This window comes from Pelodiscus sinensis, chromosome 1 (genome assembly GCF_052426305.1).
Source record: "Pelodiscus sinensis isolate ZL-2025 chromosome 1, ASM5242630v1, whole genome shotgun sequence".
Taxonomy (NCBI): Eukaryota; Metazoa; Chordata; order Testudines; family Trionychidae; genus Pelodiscus; species Pelodiscus sinensis.
In genome coordinates this window covers 238,383,673-238,397,637 of record NC_143052.1, presented here as the reverse complement: position 1 = coordinate 238,397,637, position 13,965 = coordinate 238,383,673, and the positions used below count along the sequence as shown (strand labels likewise).

Here is a 13,965-nt window from a genome sequence, read left to right as displayed (position 1 = left end):
AAAAATGCCTTAAAATGAAAGACTTATCTATTTTGGGTCTGGGGAAAGAAAAAAAGCTGGGATTTCTTTTTACAATGTTTTGCGCTTCATCATAGTAACTTGTGGGAACTCAGAGGGATATGTCTTGAGTATAAAGTTTGTCACATTATATCTCTTGTGTACAGATCTAATTTAGGCTCTCAAATAAGATTCCACACGTGTTATCTGGACTAAAAGAGACGTAGCTCTATGAATGCAGGCTGGATCACACTTCTAACAACACTGGAGAAAACCATTGCCAAGGATTGGATTACCAGTTATGTGGTTGATTGTGTCTCCATGGGGAGCATATAAAACAAAATTGGACATAATGGCAACAGTTGCTGCTTTCAAACATAACTTTTTAATATTCCCATGCTTGTTTCAAATGATGTACATGTGTTCACAGCAAGAAAAACTAGACAGCTACTTTTCCGTCCAGGATATGGCAGCATCGAGGGAATATTGAGCTTAAAATTTTATTGTTCTATTTCATTTTGTGCGGAGATGATACGGTGTTTACACATTTTATTGAAGATTTTAGGTGAATACTTATTGTAAGCAATGTGACTCCCCCTATCCTTTGAAGTTTCTATAAAGCATCATTTTGTGAAATACCTTTGAAGGTAAGTAACGGTGTATTAACTTGACAACTTATGATTAATTATTATCTGATACATTCCTAGGATAACAAAGTCACTCCAGCGCAATATTTGTAAACAGGATAATTTTTGTCTATGGTGGACAGAGCTGCTAATACAAATCTGATAAAGTCACACGGTTAAATAATTTGCAGTTTGAAAACATGCAGGGCCATATTCTTTGCCGTGTCTAATTTAGCCTAGGCACAGGAAAGGCATGTGTTCAGGAAATGGGCTATGACTCCCTGATTCGCTGGGCTTCTCTAGCATATGTAAACTGGCTATAATGCCCTAAGGATCATACATCAGCCCTCCTCATTTCAACATGTCCCTTCTGCCAAGAGCCGTGGGGAAGGAGACATAAAAGCCAATTCTGCTTCTTTTCTACCTGCTGCAGACTACCTTGTGTCAGAAGTATTCCTGAGCTAGAGTGGGGGTGAAGTTTCTATTCCAACATGGTACAAAGGTCCTAAGTGTCCTGTAAAAATGTGGCCCTCTCTAATAAGCTTCATAATACCCCCATGAGGTATGTGTTTTCTCTTTGTAAAATAGGGATCCCTATTTAGTTCCTTTACAATGGGAGTTGCTGGTTTAGATATTAGGAGTTCCTGACTCTTCTTAGTCTTTTGCTCAGCACTCTGAGCTATGCATCCTTCAATTAAATTTAGTAGCTGACAAATGTACAGCTACTAATGTAAGGAATCCTGAAAGCAGAAAGTGTATCGTGCTGATGCTCCTCAGCAGAATTAGCTACTGTAATATGTGCAAATTAATGTAAGCAGCATAGGAGTGTAAACGGACCATTTGGATTAACTTCATTTCAGTGCTAAGGATTCAGTCAGTTACCTGGATACTTTTTTGCTGTCGCAACCAGCAGATAATGATATGTAAGCGTGTTGTTAAATGAAACCTGTTTAGATTAATCGGGATTTAGTTTGGGGATTATGAGGCTGGATTTAGATTTGGCTTGAAGAAGTATTAGCATGATCCAAAAACAGCAGCTACACCAGAAAGAGTGAGCATTTTAGCCTCTCCAGTAAAGGCCAGGGGCAGGGCCAGGAGATAGTTGCTGAGCAGGGGCCTTTATAAAGCTATGGCATTTGCTGGGCAGGTCAATCTAGAAGAAATGATGCCTGCCCTTCCCTCTTTGTTTATGTTCAGAAAATATTTGGCCCCTGGATTCTTGTTGACACAAACTCTGGAGCATGATGGGGGAGCCCTAAAGGGATTGCACTGAAATCACAGACATTTCATTGTTTCATATAACGGTGCCTTAACCTTTCCAACCAGCCCCTCTGTTCCATGGAAACTACGCGAGGGAGTGGTAGACTGTGGGAACAGCAACACATGGAGGGAGAGAGGCAGGTACAAAGGAAGCCTGGGTCAAATCTTGGACTCAATGTACAGGCCCAGGCCCTCAGTAGAGATGGCTCTGGAGTTCAGCAGGCCCCCTGAAAGCCATAGACTTTGGAGGCTGAATTTTGCTTTTCCATACAGGAGAGTCAGCTAGCCTCACATAGATCAGTTTTACGTAAGCTGATATTTGTAGCCTAGGGTAAGAGCAGGGGGCATGGTGGTTAGTAGTTGTTAACAGTCTGACTCCACTTGCAGGCACCTGTTTGTGAGGTTTCTAAGGAAGATATTTTTTATCTGAAATTGAAATACTGAAAGCAAAGCACTGGAGTTATGATTACAAAATGTAAGACCACACCAATAAGGGCCATTGCTGATGACTTTCTAACACCTCTGAGTCTCAAGCTTGCCCCAGAACATTCTAATCCCATCTTTCTGGGTATACATAGCTGAATGAAAAGTGTTGAAAATGTATTGCTCACCAGTGAAATCTCCATAGCGTCCCTCTTCACCCCTAATTCTGCCTTTGATTGGACCAGCTTCTTTTGGTGAGAGAGACAAGCTTTTGAGCTTACACAGAGCTGAGGTAATTTCAGATTTGCATTCTTCCTGTATGCCTCGACTCTGTATGCTTCCACAAAATGCAGACCAGAGCCTGCTTCTACTGAAGTCAGTGATAAAACTTCCAGTTCTCTTTAATAGATGCAAGGTAGAGCCTTGAGATTTAAAATTGGGCTATACTTCACTAACCAGAGGTGTGGTGTGCTGAACCACAAAATTCTAGTTTGAAAAATACTTTAACAGGTGAGTAAAATATATTTTCCCACAATTATTACTAATTGTACTGACCAAAGATGGGTGAGTTACATTTTCTAGAAAGACCAGTACATTTGTACTGCAATTTTATCATTGCTTCTTAGGTCATTTGTGCTAGCAGATGAACTGTCAGGAGGTCATACTTGTTGCCAGCATGAGTGCTCTTGGAGAATACATGGGACCTAAGGGTACGTCTAGACTACTGGCTTTTGTCGACAGAAGTTTTGTCGACAGATACTGTCGACAAAGCTTCTGTCGACAAAGAGCGTCTAGACTACATTCAGTTCTGTCGACAAAGCAAGCTGCTATGTCGACATGGCAGTGTAGACGCAAAGGACAGTTTACATGCAATAACGCCTTCTGTCGACAGAACTCTGTTGACAAAAGGCGTTATTCCTTGTAAAATGAGGTTTACCAGCGTCGACAAAACTGCTGAGTTCTGTCAACGTTATGTCGGTAGTGTAGACGCAGGTTTAGTTTTGTCGACAAAGGTCCACTTTTGTCGACAAAACCCTGTAGTCTAGACACACCCTAAGCGTGGCCTGTAACTAATGCTAACACTAGGGAATTTAACGTGATTCAGGGGCATCATGAAAACACACTGAAAAATGAAACTGTGTTGGAGACAGCTTTTGTTGGACTAGTTTCTGTTGCTGGAGAGAGAGAAGCTTTTGAGCTTACACAGAACTCTTCAGGACTAATATCCTGGGCCCAACATGGCTATAACAGCACTGCACACATGTTTCATCCAGCTTATTTTTATAGTGTAGCTGGGACTTTTGAATAACTAAAACAAAAAAACTGGCTAATGTGAAAGGTTGAGGCTTTAAGGGCTGTCCAAAAACTTGTCCTAACTGCTGCATTCTTGATGCTTATGCAACTTTTCATAACTGTTTATTGTTCTAGGAAATGAGCAAGGAGTGTTTACACAGTAGCTACAGTAACATGTAGCACAAGGCTGCTAACTCTGTGATGAAGACTGTTTTCCTTATCCAACCATAGGATAGTTCTCCTATCTCTAATCTAAGTTTTAGAACATCCTCCTTGTCATGATGCCTGAAAGCTGGGGGATTTATATGGCTAATTCCTAGCCAACAGAGTGCAAAAGTTTCACCAAACCTTTATTCAAGCAACAATTTGCATTACTTGACATCCACAGAGAATATTTTGTTTCGAGCTCTTGAATTAGAATGAACTGCAAAACACCAAACTGTCATTGGTTTGTAGTCTAACCCATACCATACAGCATAGTTCCAGCCAAACCTTAACGTGCTCCAATTTGCTCAAAAATCAATTTAGATTCAACTTTTCAAAAAACATAGTTTGTGATGTCAAAATCCCCATACTAGTTTCTTTTGTGGGGTGCATGTGTCATAGGGTGATGCCTCCTTGAGCATATTCTTGTGGCAGTCAGTGGCAGAACAGGTGCATTACCTTAGTTTCCCTCCTTCACAGTCCCCAGTAAAGCCATGCAACTCTCTCGCCTCAGCAATTCCCCTCCTTTGAGCCAGTTTATTTCATGTACAAAATTCCCAAACATCATGTGCATGTAGTCCTTGAAGTCCCATGACAGCTAGTCCCTTGATGACTACACACCACATGCTGATGTCACAACAGCTCTTTTTTGGTCCTCTTCTGTCCTTCTGCCAGGACAGCCACCCCAGCCCCAAGTGGAACTCTGCTCTTCTCAGCTGGAACCTCCACCCCTCTTTGCTCATTGTGCCTCTTCCCAAGAGAACATCCATTATGCCCCTTCTGTTCCATTAACCTTTTGTTTCAGATGGGCCAATAGGCAAACCTTTCCACTGCTCCCCTAGCTCTAGCATGGAGCCATTAGCAGGTAAGCCCTTCCATGCTCCTTCTACCTTCAGCCCTCTGCTTTGGTATCAGTCAGCAGGCAACTCCCTCTGTTGCCTTCTGCCCTTGCTCTCTGGCTTGGAGAGGTCAGCTGGCAACTTATTGCTCTCCTGTCTTTCTCCCCACCTACAGCTTCCTTTAGGACTGCTTACAGTCTTCTGGTCTTTGGCAGCTCTCACATGCTGATCTCTGCTCTCAATGGCACATGTGCCTGACCATCTGGGGTCAGTTTACTAGTCCAAGACAATGGCCTCTTCCCTCTTAAAGGACCAGTGTCACCCAGTGACAGGAAGCTATAGTGAGATTTCAAAATCAGGCTCAGTGTGAAAAGGTAACAACTTTGGTCTCAAACTGTAGTTGTAAATAGGGGAGTGTCATAGAGGGGTGAGTTTCCAGTGGGGTTCCACCAGAATGGATTCTTGGCCCGAAACTACACTCTACGTGCTACACTAAACTATTCTTGGCCCAATACTATTTCACATTATTAATCAATGATCTGAAAGAAAACATAAAATCATCACCGATAACATCTGTAGACAACACAAAAAGTAGGAGAGTGGTAAATCACAAAAACATCAGAACAATTTGGATCACCTGATAAACTGGGAGCAGGTGAACAATATGCATTTTCATATGGCTAAATGCATAAGCATATATAACTAGGACCCAAGAACGTAGGCCATATTTACAGGATGAGGGACTCTATCCTGGGAAGCATTGACTCTGGAAAAGACTTACGGGGGTTGATAATCAGCTGAACATGGCTCCCAGTGTGACCAAAAGAGCTTATGAGGTCCCAGGGTTCATAAACAGGACAATCTTGAGTAGGAGTAGAAAGGTTATTTTATGTATATATTTGGCACGGGCGCAACTGCTGCTTGAATTCTGGTGACAACCACTCAAGGAAGATGATGATTAATAGAAGGGGTTAAGAGATGAACCACAAGAATGATTAAAGGATTAGAAAACATGCGATAGACTTAAGGAGCTCCATCTAGATAGCTTAACAAAGAGGAGGTTAAGGCGTGACTTGATTACAGTCTGTAAGAACCTGCGTGGGGAACAAATACTGAATAAAGTGCTTTTTAATTTAGCAGAGGAAGGTATCACATGATCCAACGGCTGGAAGTTGAAGCTGGACAAATTCAAACTAGAACTGAGGCAGACATTTTTAATGGTGAGAGTAATTTATCTGTCCAGCATTTTGCAAGGGTTGTGCCAGATTCTCCTTCAATGATCATTTTAAAATCAGGCCTGGAGGTTTTGCACTAAAAGCTCTGCATTAGGGATTATTGGGGGGAAGCTCTGTGGCCAGTGGTACACATCAGGTGATCCCTAGATGTTCACAATGCTCTCTTCTGGCCTTGGAATCTAGGAACTCTGGGGCAACTGTCCTATGGTCACAGTGATGTCGGCATAGTGCACTGGCAATAGGATGGACTCTAGTAGCCAGCCTGTCCTGAGAACTGCATGGGCAGATCCCAGCACCTGTACAGAGCCCCTGTTGAAGTCGGTGAGGCTCTGCACAAGCTCAGGGCTTGGCCCACATAATTCTCAGTGCACAACAGAGGCCTAGCTAATGCTTTCCACCTCTACTCTCTGTGTGATTCTACGACAGGTCAGTAGTGCCCTACTTGCATGATATTGCTGAAACTGATCTAACAACTCATTAGAAAGGAGGAGATTAAGGAGCAAGTTGGAATCTGGTTCAGTTCAATTCAGATCGAGCACAGGTTTCCCTGTGACCCTGAGCATGTCCCTTAAGGCTTATTTATACAGAGAGCTGTTCATATGTGGCAAGCTATAAGTTACGGTGCACTGTACAGTAGCCTGCTGCCTGCTATCTGTCCATGTCGATCCTAATTCCTGGCTGAAGTATGCTTAGAGCTGCTGTGCACTATGGACTTTTAGTGCATGATAGGGGCCATGTAGCCAGTTACATCACAGCAACCTAGGGCACTGTAGATTTACACCCCAGCAGCTGAAAACTAACTCACCATACATACCTTGATCTCAGCATTCCATGCATAAAGTGGGGCTTGTAGTGGTTCCCTAGCTAATAGAGGTGTTATGAAGATCAATATATCATAGATTTGAGATGCTGAGATTCTGTAGTAATGTGGCCATATACCTTAGTTAGATTACTAAAGGGAATCTGTTGTACACAAAGACTAATAGAAACTTTCTAAGTGCCTTTATCTCTTATGTGATAAAACTTACTTAAAAATGAGACATTTTATTTATCTGGGCAGAAGTGGGTTTTACCCATGAAAGCTTATGCCCAAATAAATCTGTTAGTCTTTAAGGCGCCACAGGACTCCTCTTTGTTTTTGCACATGCAGACTCACACGGCTACTCCTCTGAGGCTTTTTTATTGTACAGATATTTATAATAAAATACTAATAGTTCAGTAATGTAATGCCCTGAGTATTTCCCAGCACTTTACACAGATGGGTAAGTTTATATAAAGTTCAGCTGTCTTCATATTAAACAGAACAAAGGGATGGGGTTGCTAAGAGAAAGGCAGCTCCTTTCCATTATAGGTCTTGTGCCACTGTAATGACTCTGCCTTAAAAGGCTGCCTGCCATGAGGTGTTGTGGTTCTTATCTCCTGTAGAAGGCTGGTTCTTTGGAGATAGAGTATTTATAGCTCATCTAGCTAACAAATGCCAGACTGTCTAATTACTAAATACATAGTTTGGGTAATCCAGTGCAGCAATAAGCCGCTGTACTAGTTCCGCAACACTCATTCTCAGACTAGACAGCAGAAGCATCACTAAGGTAAGAGCAAATTATAAGGTGTTTTTTTTTTTACTGTCCTTCCTCCTCACCCCCAGAGGAGAAGAAGATTGTCAGCATTCTAAGTATAGAGTATGAGCTAGGTGCTTCCCTTTTACAGGGAGTGTGGTTATTGAATAGCTTGTTTATTTCTTACTGTCTAACAATGTACATGTCCCATTTTTCTGAGTTGCTAGCTTATTGGTGGGAACCAGGTGCTAAATAACAGCTGCTCGTCACATGTCAGCACCTAATAATACAGTGTCATGTTTTCATGTTGTGAAGGAATACAATAGTCTTTAAGTATAGAGGCTTTCCTGCACTGAAATAGGAAACTGAATGACTTTAGACAGAAAGCTCTTGATACATTTTTCTCTGTCATGACTTCTCCTTTACTGATGAATATTTGGAAACTAGATACAAAATCAAAAGATGGACCATATTGCTTTTCAGCTTTTTCTCCTTGACACCATTTTCTAATGGCCTGGGGCAAATTCCAGATGATGCTGATTACATAGCTAAACAATTACTTATGGATTATAGTAAATGTGCAAAAGAAGAAATGGAAAAGCACTGCTGTGTTACTCAGTATCAGAGCAGGAATTCTTCATAACTAACATGTGGAACAGCATTAACAATACCTGCCAAACATCAATTATCAGTTTAATGTTACATCCAATTACCTTTATTCTGATCTCATGAGAATACTAATTTTCAAATGAAGTCAATACAAGGAAACTTCTTTGGAAAAATAAAATTCTTTGCATACATATAGTAGACTGTGTATATTTTCATTTGCATACTCACAGTTTTGTTGAGAGGACTTTTCAATCAAGGATCTCAAAGTGCTTTACATGGAAAAATAAGAATTCTTACCCAGACTGTACAGCTATGGATAAAAGCTAACACTAACAAATGTTGTGTCCCAATGTTATTTACTATACTATTATTGAGGGACTGAAATTAATTTAGGCTGATTTTTAAAATGCTAAGCATCCACAGCTTGCAGGTATTTTATCGGGGTTGTAAATGCTCAACACTTCTGGAGATCAGGACCCTTAGACTACATCTACACTGCAGGCTTTTTGCACAAGACGCTTTTTGCAGAAGAGATCTTCCACAAAAACTTCTTGTGCAAAAGCGCATCCACACATGAACGCTCTTGAGCAAGAAAGCTCTGATGGCCATTCACAGAGTGGCCATCAGAGCACCTGTACTTTTTCTGATAGGCTCTTTTTGCACAAGAAACCCCTGTTGAGCGTCTACACACCTTTTTGTGCAAGAATTCTTGTGCAAAAAGGAGTTATTCCTCATAGAAAGAGGTATACCTACACCGCAAAAAGCCCTCTATTCTGCTGTTTTACTGTAAATTTTGTACAAAAACATGCTTGAGGTATGGATGCTCTGTGGGTTTTTGCACAAAAACAGCTGTTTTTGCGCAAAAACCCTGTAGTATAGACGTAGCCTCAGGACCTGATCCAAAGCCCACTGACGTCCATAGGACTATTTCAGTTGACTTCAATAGGTTTGTTATCAGACCCATATTCGGCGTTCTCTGACGCCTCTCTGTTCTCTGATTCTACTCCCTTGGGTGTCAGACTTCATCCCTTTGCCTCTCCTGGAGTGGAATCATGCATCTGGACTATTGTACCTTGTGTATTTCTCATGTCTGCCCAGGAAGCCTGACCGGGTGGGGAACATACAATTTTTGCCTTCAGGCATCTGTGACCAGGGCAGAATGGACTGAGCAGATGACCTGCCTAAACCAAAGAATTGTTTAATCCTAACCATAAAAATAAAGCAAAATACATAAGAAAGGAATTTAAACCAGCAGCTGACACATGTCAATCTTAGCTGAATTTTTACCATCTACTGATGGATGCTGAAAAGATCTAACTTCTTCAGCTATCCCAATAAAAAGCTGTTTGTTCACCACCAAATACTGTCTCCCTTCTAAGTTTTGTAAATCGGCTAGAAGCAAAATGCTCGGGCACTGACTCTTAACCGTGAAATTTTACTGGATGGTATCTCATCTGGAGCCATCATTCCACTTCCTGCATGCTTTTTTCATCAAAAACTAAATCAACATAATTGTACAGTAAATATCCCAGTAACCAAGTTACAAGACAGTATTCATACTAAAGATCAGCCCCACTTCTGTCTTGCCCAGGTCTTCACATTCCCTGTTCCACGCTCTCACCTCTAGGCAGAACCAGAGAGAAATAAAACAGTCATTCGTGCTAGGCACTCATTGTTATGCCATCAGCTTTGCATATTGACACTGTCTTAGGATTTTTATTTGCTCTTAATAAGCAATAAGTGCAAAGATGAAGAATGAAGAATTGGAGGTTTAATTTTACAGACGCTTCCTGTAAATATCTTGCCCAAAGATGAATTTACAGTTTATGTTACTTTGAAAAAAATGCCAATGCAATGCAGAGAATTTGGAGCTTTCCATTGCATTTGACTTTTTAAAGTGAAATGTGTATATGCAGAGAAAGAAAATAGAGACCAAAAATTAATTCATTTTAAGAGATGTTAATAACAATTCCTTGCTAATAATTAGCCTTTGAAAAATGATTAATGGATGAATAATTTTATTTTTTCCCTTACAAATATCCAAGGGTATGTCTACACTACAAAGTTAATTCGAACTAACGGATGTTAGTTCGAATTAACTTTGATAGGCGCTACACTAGCGCTCCGCTAGTTCAAACTTAATTCGAACTAGCGGAGCGCTTAGTTTGAACTAGGTAAACCTCATTGTACGAGGACTAAGCCTAGTTCGAACTTACTTGTTCGAATTAAAGGGTGTGTAGCCCCTTAATTCGAACTAGTGGGAGACTAGCCCTCCCCAGCTTTCCCTGGTGGCCACTCTGGGCACCACCAGGGAAACTCTATGCCCCCCTCCCGGCCCCAGACCCCTTAAAGGGGCACAGGCTGGCTACGATGCCCTTGCCAGGTGCAAGCCTGCCAGCACCCAGCTAGCAGACCCTGTACCTGGCACGGATCAAGCCAGCCACCCGATGCCCCCCAGCCCTCCCCCTCTTCTCAGGACCAGGCTGGTGGCTCCCAGGAGCTTGCCCGGGACTGCAAGAGGTGGGCACCCGCCTGGTCCAGTGCGGACATCGTGAACCTCGTCCACGACCTCCGCACTAGGCACAGGAAAGTGGCCATCACAGGAAAGTGGCAGGAGAGCTGCCAGCCTGGCCACCCAGGAGCAGGTTGGCATGAAAATCAAGGTGGTCCACTGAGACCCCCGACCCTGAGCCCTGAGCTTAGAATGGCCGTCCTGGGTCAGACCAAAGGTCCATCTAGCCCAGTAGCCTGTCTGCCGACAGCGGCCAACCCTAGGGACCCTGGAGGGGATGGACCGACGACAGTGACCAAGTCATTTGTCTCGTGCCATCCCTCTCCAGCCTTCCACAAACCTTGGGCAGGGACACCACTCCTAACCTCTGGCTAATACCACTCCATGGACCCAACCTCCATGACTTGATCTCACTTCTCTTTAAACTCTGTTCTAGTTCTAGCCTTCACAGCCTCCCGCAGCAAGGAGTTCCACAGGTTGACTCTTTGCTTTGTGAAGAACAACTTTCTGTTACTAGTTTGAAGCCTGCTACCCATTCCTTTCCTTTGGTGTCCTCTAGTCCTTCTATTATGGGAACTAATGAAGAACTTTTCTTGATGCACCCTCTCCACCCCAATCATGCTTTTATAGACCTCTATCATATCCCCCCTCAGTCTCCTCTTTTCTAAGCTGAAAAGTCCCAGTCTCTTTAGCCTCTCTTCATATGGGGCCTGTTCCAAACCCCTCATCATTGTAGTTGTCCTCTCCTCTCCCACGCTCTCTCTTCCCCTCTCCCACCTCCTTTTCCCAGTCTCCCCCAGTTTTGTTCAATAAAGAGAGATTCTATTTTTGAACACAATTATCCTTTATTTTGTACATCAGGAAGGGGGGCTAGGGAGGGGTAAGTGGAAGGAGGTGAGGGAGGAATGGGGTATGAGCCCCCGATGGGGAGCACTGGGCTGGCTCTGCGGGCTTCTGGGGGTGGAAGCTCTCCTGCAGCCCCCCAATTGCCTCCTCTCCCCAGATGGCAGCCTGCGGCAAGTGCAGCCGGGCTGATGGCCGAGTGCTGTGATGTGCCCAGTGTGGGCACTCCGGGCAATCCAAGCCAGGACTGCTTTGCAAGCAGGGCACCCTGAGAACTGTCTGTCCGAGGTGGGGGTTGGGTCCCTTTAAGCACAGCCCTCAGCTAGCCTGAGGCAGCAGCTCCACGCTCTAAGTCCTCATCTGATGCCCTGCCAGCACTGCTTCCGGCCATCCTTAAGCCCGGTTCAGGGTCCACTTAATGTGGACATGCTAGTTCGAATTAGCAAAACGCTAATTCGAACTAGTTTTTTAGTCTGGATCCGTTAGTTCGAATTAGCTTAGTTCGAATTAACTATTTCGAACTAAGTTAGTTCGAATTAGCGCTGTAGTGTAGACATACCCCAACTAATTAGAATAAGGCAAACCTTTGACAGCAGCTGGCAAGAGGTGTAGTGAGAATAAATCCATTAAAACAGGCATCATATATATAGTAGCCCAGTGTCTGAGAGTCTGTAATGCCAAAATGCTGGCTGTTCCCACTGGGCGGCGCTGTTGCTGAAATGCTGGCTGTTCCCTCTAGGTGGCCCATGCTGCATGGGGAGTTAGGGGCCCAAACGGCCACTTGCTCCCCTGTGGCAGCCTGGCTGAGCGGCACAGAAGTCAGCCGAGCACCATGGCGGGAGGGGAAAGGGGAGCGGGGTGGTGATGTACGGCGTGACAGCGGCTCCAGGCCCAACCCCCTGGCCATGAATGTCACCACCCTACCCCCCTTTGCCTCCCACCATGGCTCTCAGCTGACTTCTGCACCGCTCAGCCAGGCCGCTGCATGGGAGCAAGTGGCGCAAGCGGCTGTTTGGGCTCCGCACTCCCCATGCAGCATGGGGAGTGAAATTATGTTATGGGGACAAGTAAATAACTTTCCCTTATTCACTTTTTCCACACCAGTCATGATTTTGCAGACCTCTGTCATATCCCCCCTTAGTCTCCTCTTTTCTAAGATGAAAAGTCCCAGTCTTTTTAATCTCTCTTCATATAGGACCCATTCCAAAAAATTGTTGTTGTCCTTTTCTGAACCTTTTCCAATGCCAATATATATTTTTGAGATGAGGCGACCACATCTGTATGCAGTATTCAAGATGTGGGCGTACCGTGGATTTATATAGCAGCAATAAGATATTCTCTGTCTTATTCCCAACCCCTTATTTAATGATTCCTATCATTCTGTTTACTTTTTTGACTGCTGCTGCACACTAAGTGGATATTTTCAGAGAACTATCCACAAACGACTCCAAGATCTCTCTCTTGAGTAGTTATAGCTAAATTAGTCCCCATCATATTGTATGTGTAGTTGGGATTATTTTTTCCAATGTGCATTACTTTACATTTATCAGCATTAAATTGTATTTGCCATTTTGTTACCCAGTCACTTAGGGTGTGTCTAGACTACTGAGTTTTGTCGACAAAAGTGGATTTTTGTCGACAAAACTATACCAGCGTCTACACTATGGCTGAGTTCTGTCGTCATAACATCGACAGAACTCAGCAGTTTTGTCGACGCTGGTAAACCTCATTTTACGAGGCATAACGCCTTCTGTCGACAGAGTTCTGTCGACAGAAGGTGTTATTGCCTGTAGGGTTGCGTCTAGACTACAGGGTTTTGTCGACAAAGCAGCTTGCTTTGTCGACAGAACTCAGTGTGTCTAGACGCTCTTTGTCGACAGTATCTGTCGACAAAACTTCTGTCGACAAAATCCTGTAGTCTAGACGTACCCTTAGTTTGTGAAGCTCTTTACAGTCTGCTTTGGTCTGAACTTTCTTGAACCGTTTAGTATCAAGTGGGTGAAATCCTTCTCTCATTGAAATCATTGGAAATTTTGCCATATCTCCCATTGATAGGCCAGGATTTCATCCTTTTCCTTTTATTTTAAACAGTACTGAGCTTGTGGGTCCCACAGCCTCCTAAGGAGATCCCTGTATATCGATATGTAACAATACAAAATGTTCATATTTTTCTCTTTAATTCTCCCTTTTTTATAGCTAAATGGGGGGGGGGGGGGGGGGGGGGGGGGGGGGGGGGGGGGGGGGGGGGGGGGGGGGGAGCCAAATCAGACCATAAGCAGTAAGTAGTAGCTGAACTGCCTCAGACAGTTGTTTTTAAGTTAGATTAATTATTACTGGTGTAATATTTTATCTTTAGTTTGTACACTGGTGAGTTCAGTCTGATGATGATAAATCTAGGGTGATTTCAACAATGACAGTTCATCCTGAAAGACTGATTAGTGTTAGGAAGTTTCGCTGCAATTTGTACATAGCACCTACTTTTTAAAAAAAAGTCGTATGGCCTACTTAACGTATTTTCTATAGACTATTTCTCTACACAAACATGGAAGGAATAAAAGTGAATATATA

The 13,965-nt window shown here is 43.2% G+C and overlaps 1 protein-coding gene across 2 annotated transcripts in view; it reads left to right on the top strand.

The window, feature by feature from the left end:
- The first annotated feature begins 424 nt into the window (after positions 1 to 424).
- The window catches only part of FHL2 (four and a half LIM domains 2), a 71,845-nt gene continuing 58,304 nt past the window's right edge, over positions 425 to 13,965 (top strand). The window contains exon 1 of one of the 2 annotated variants that reach the window (XM_014569284.4): positions 425 to 644. The gene's annotated coding sequence lies outside the window, so the exon portion shown is untranslated. Of the gene's footprint in view, positions 645 to 7,293; positions 7,467 to 13,965 lie in introns of those variants that run through there. The other variant, XM_006114573.5, reaches the window with a different exon arrangement.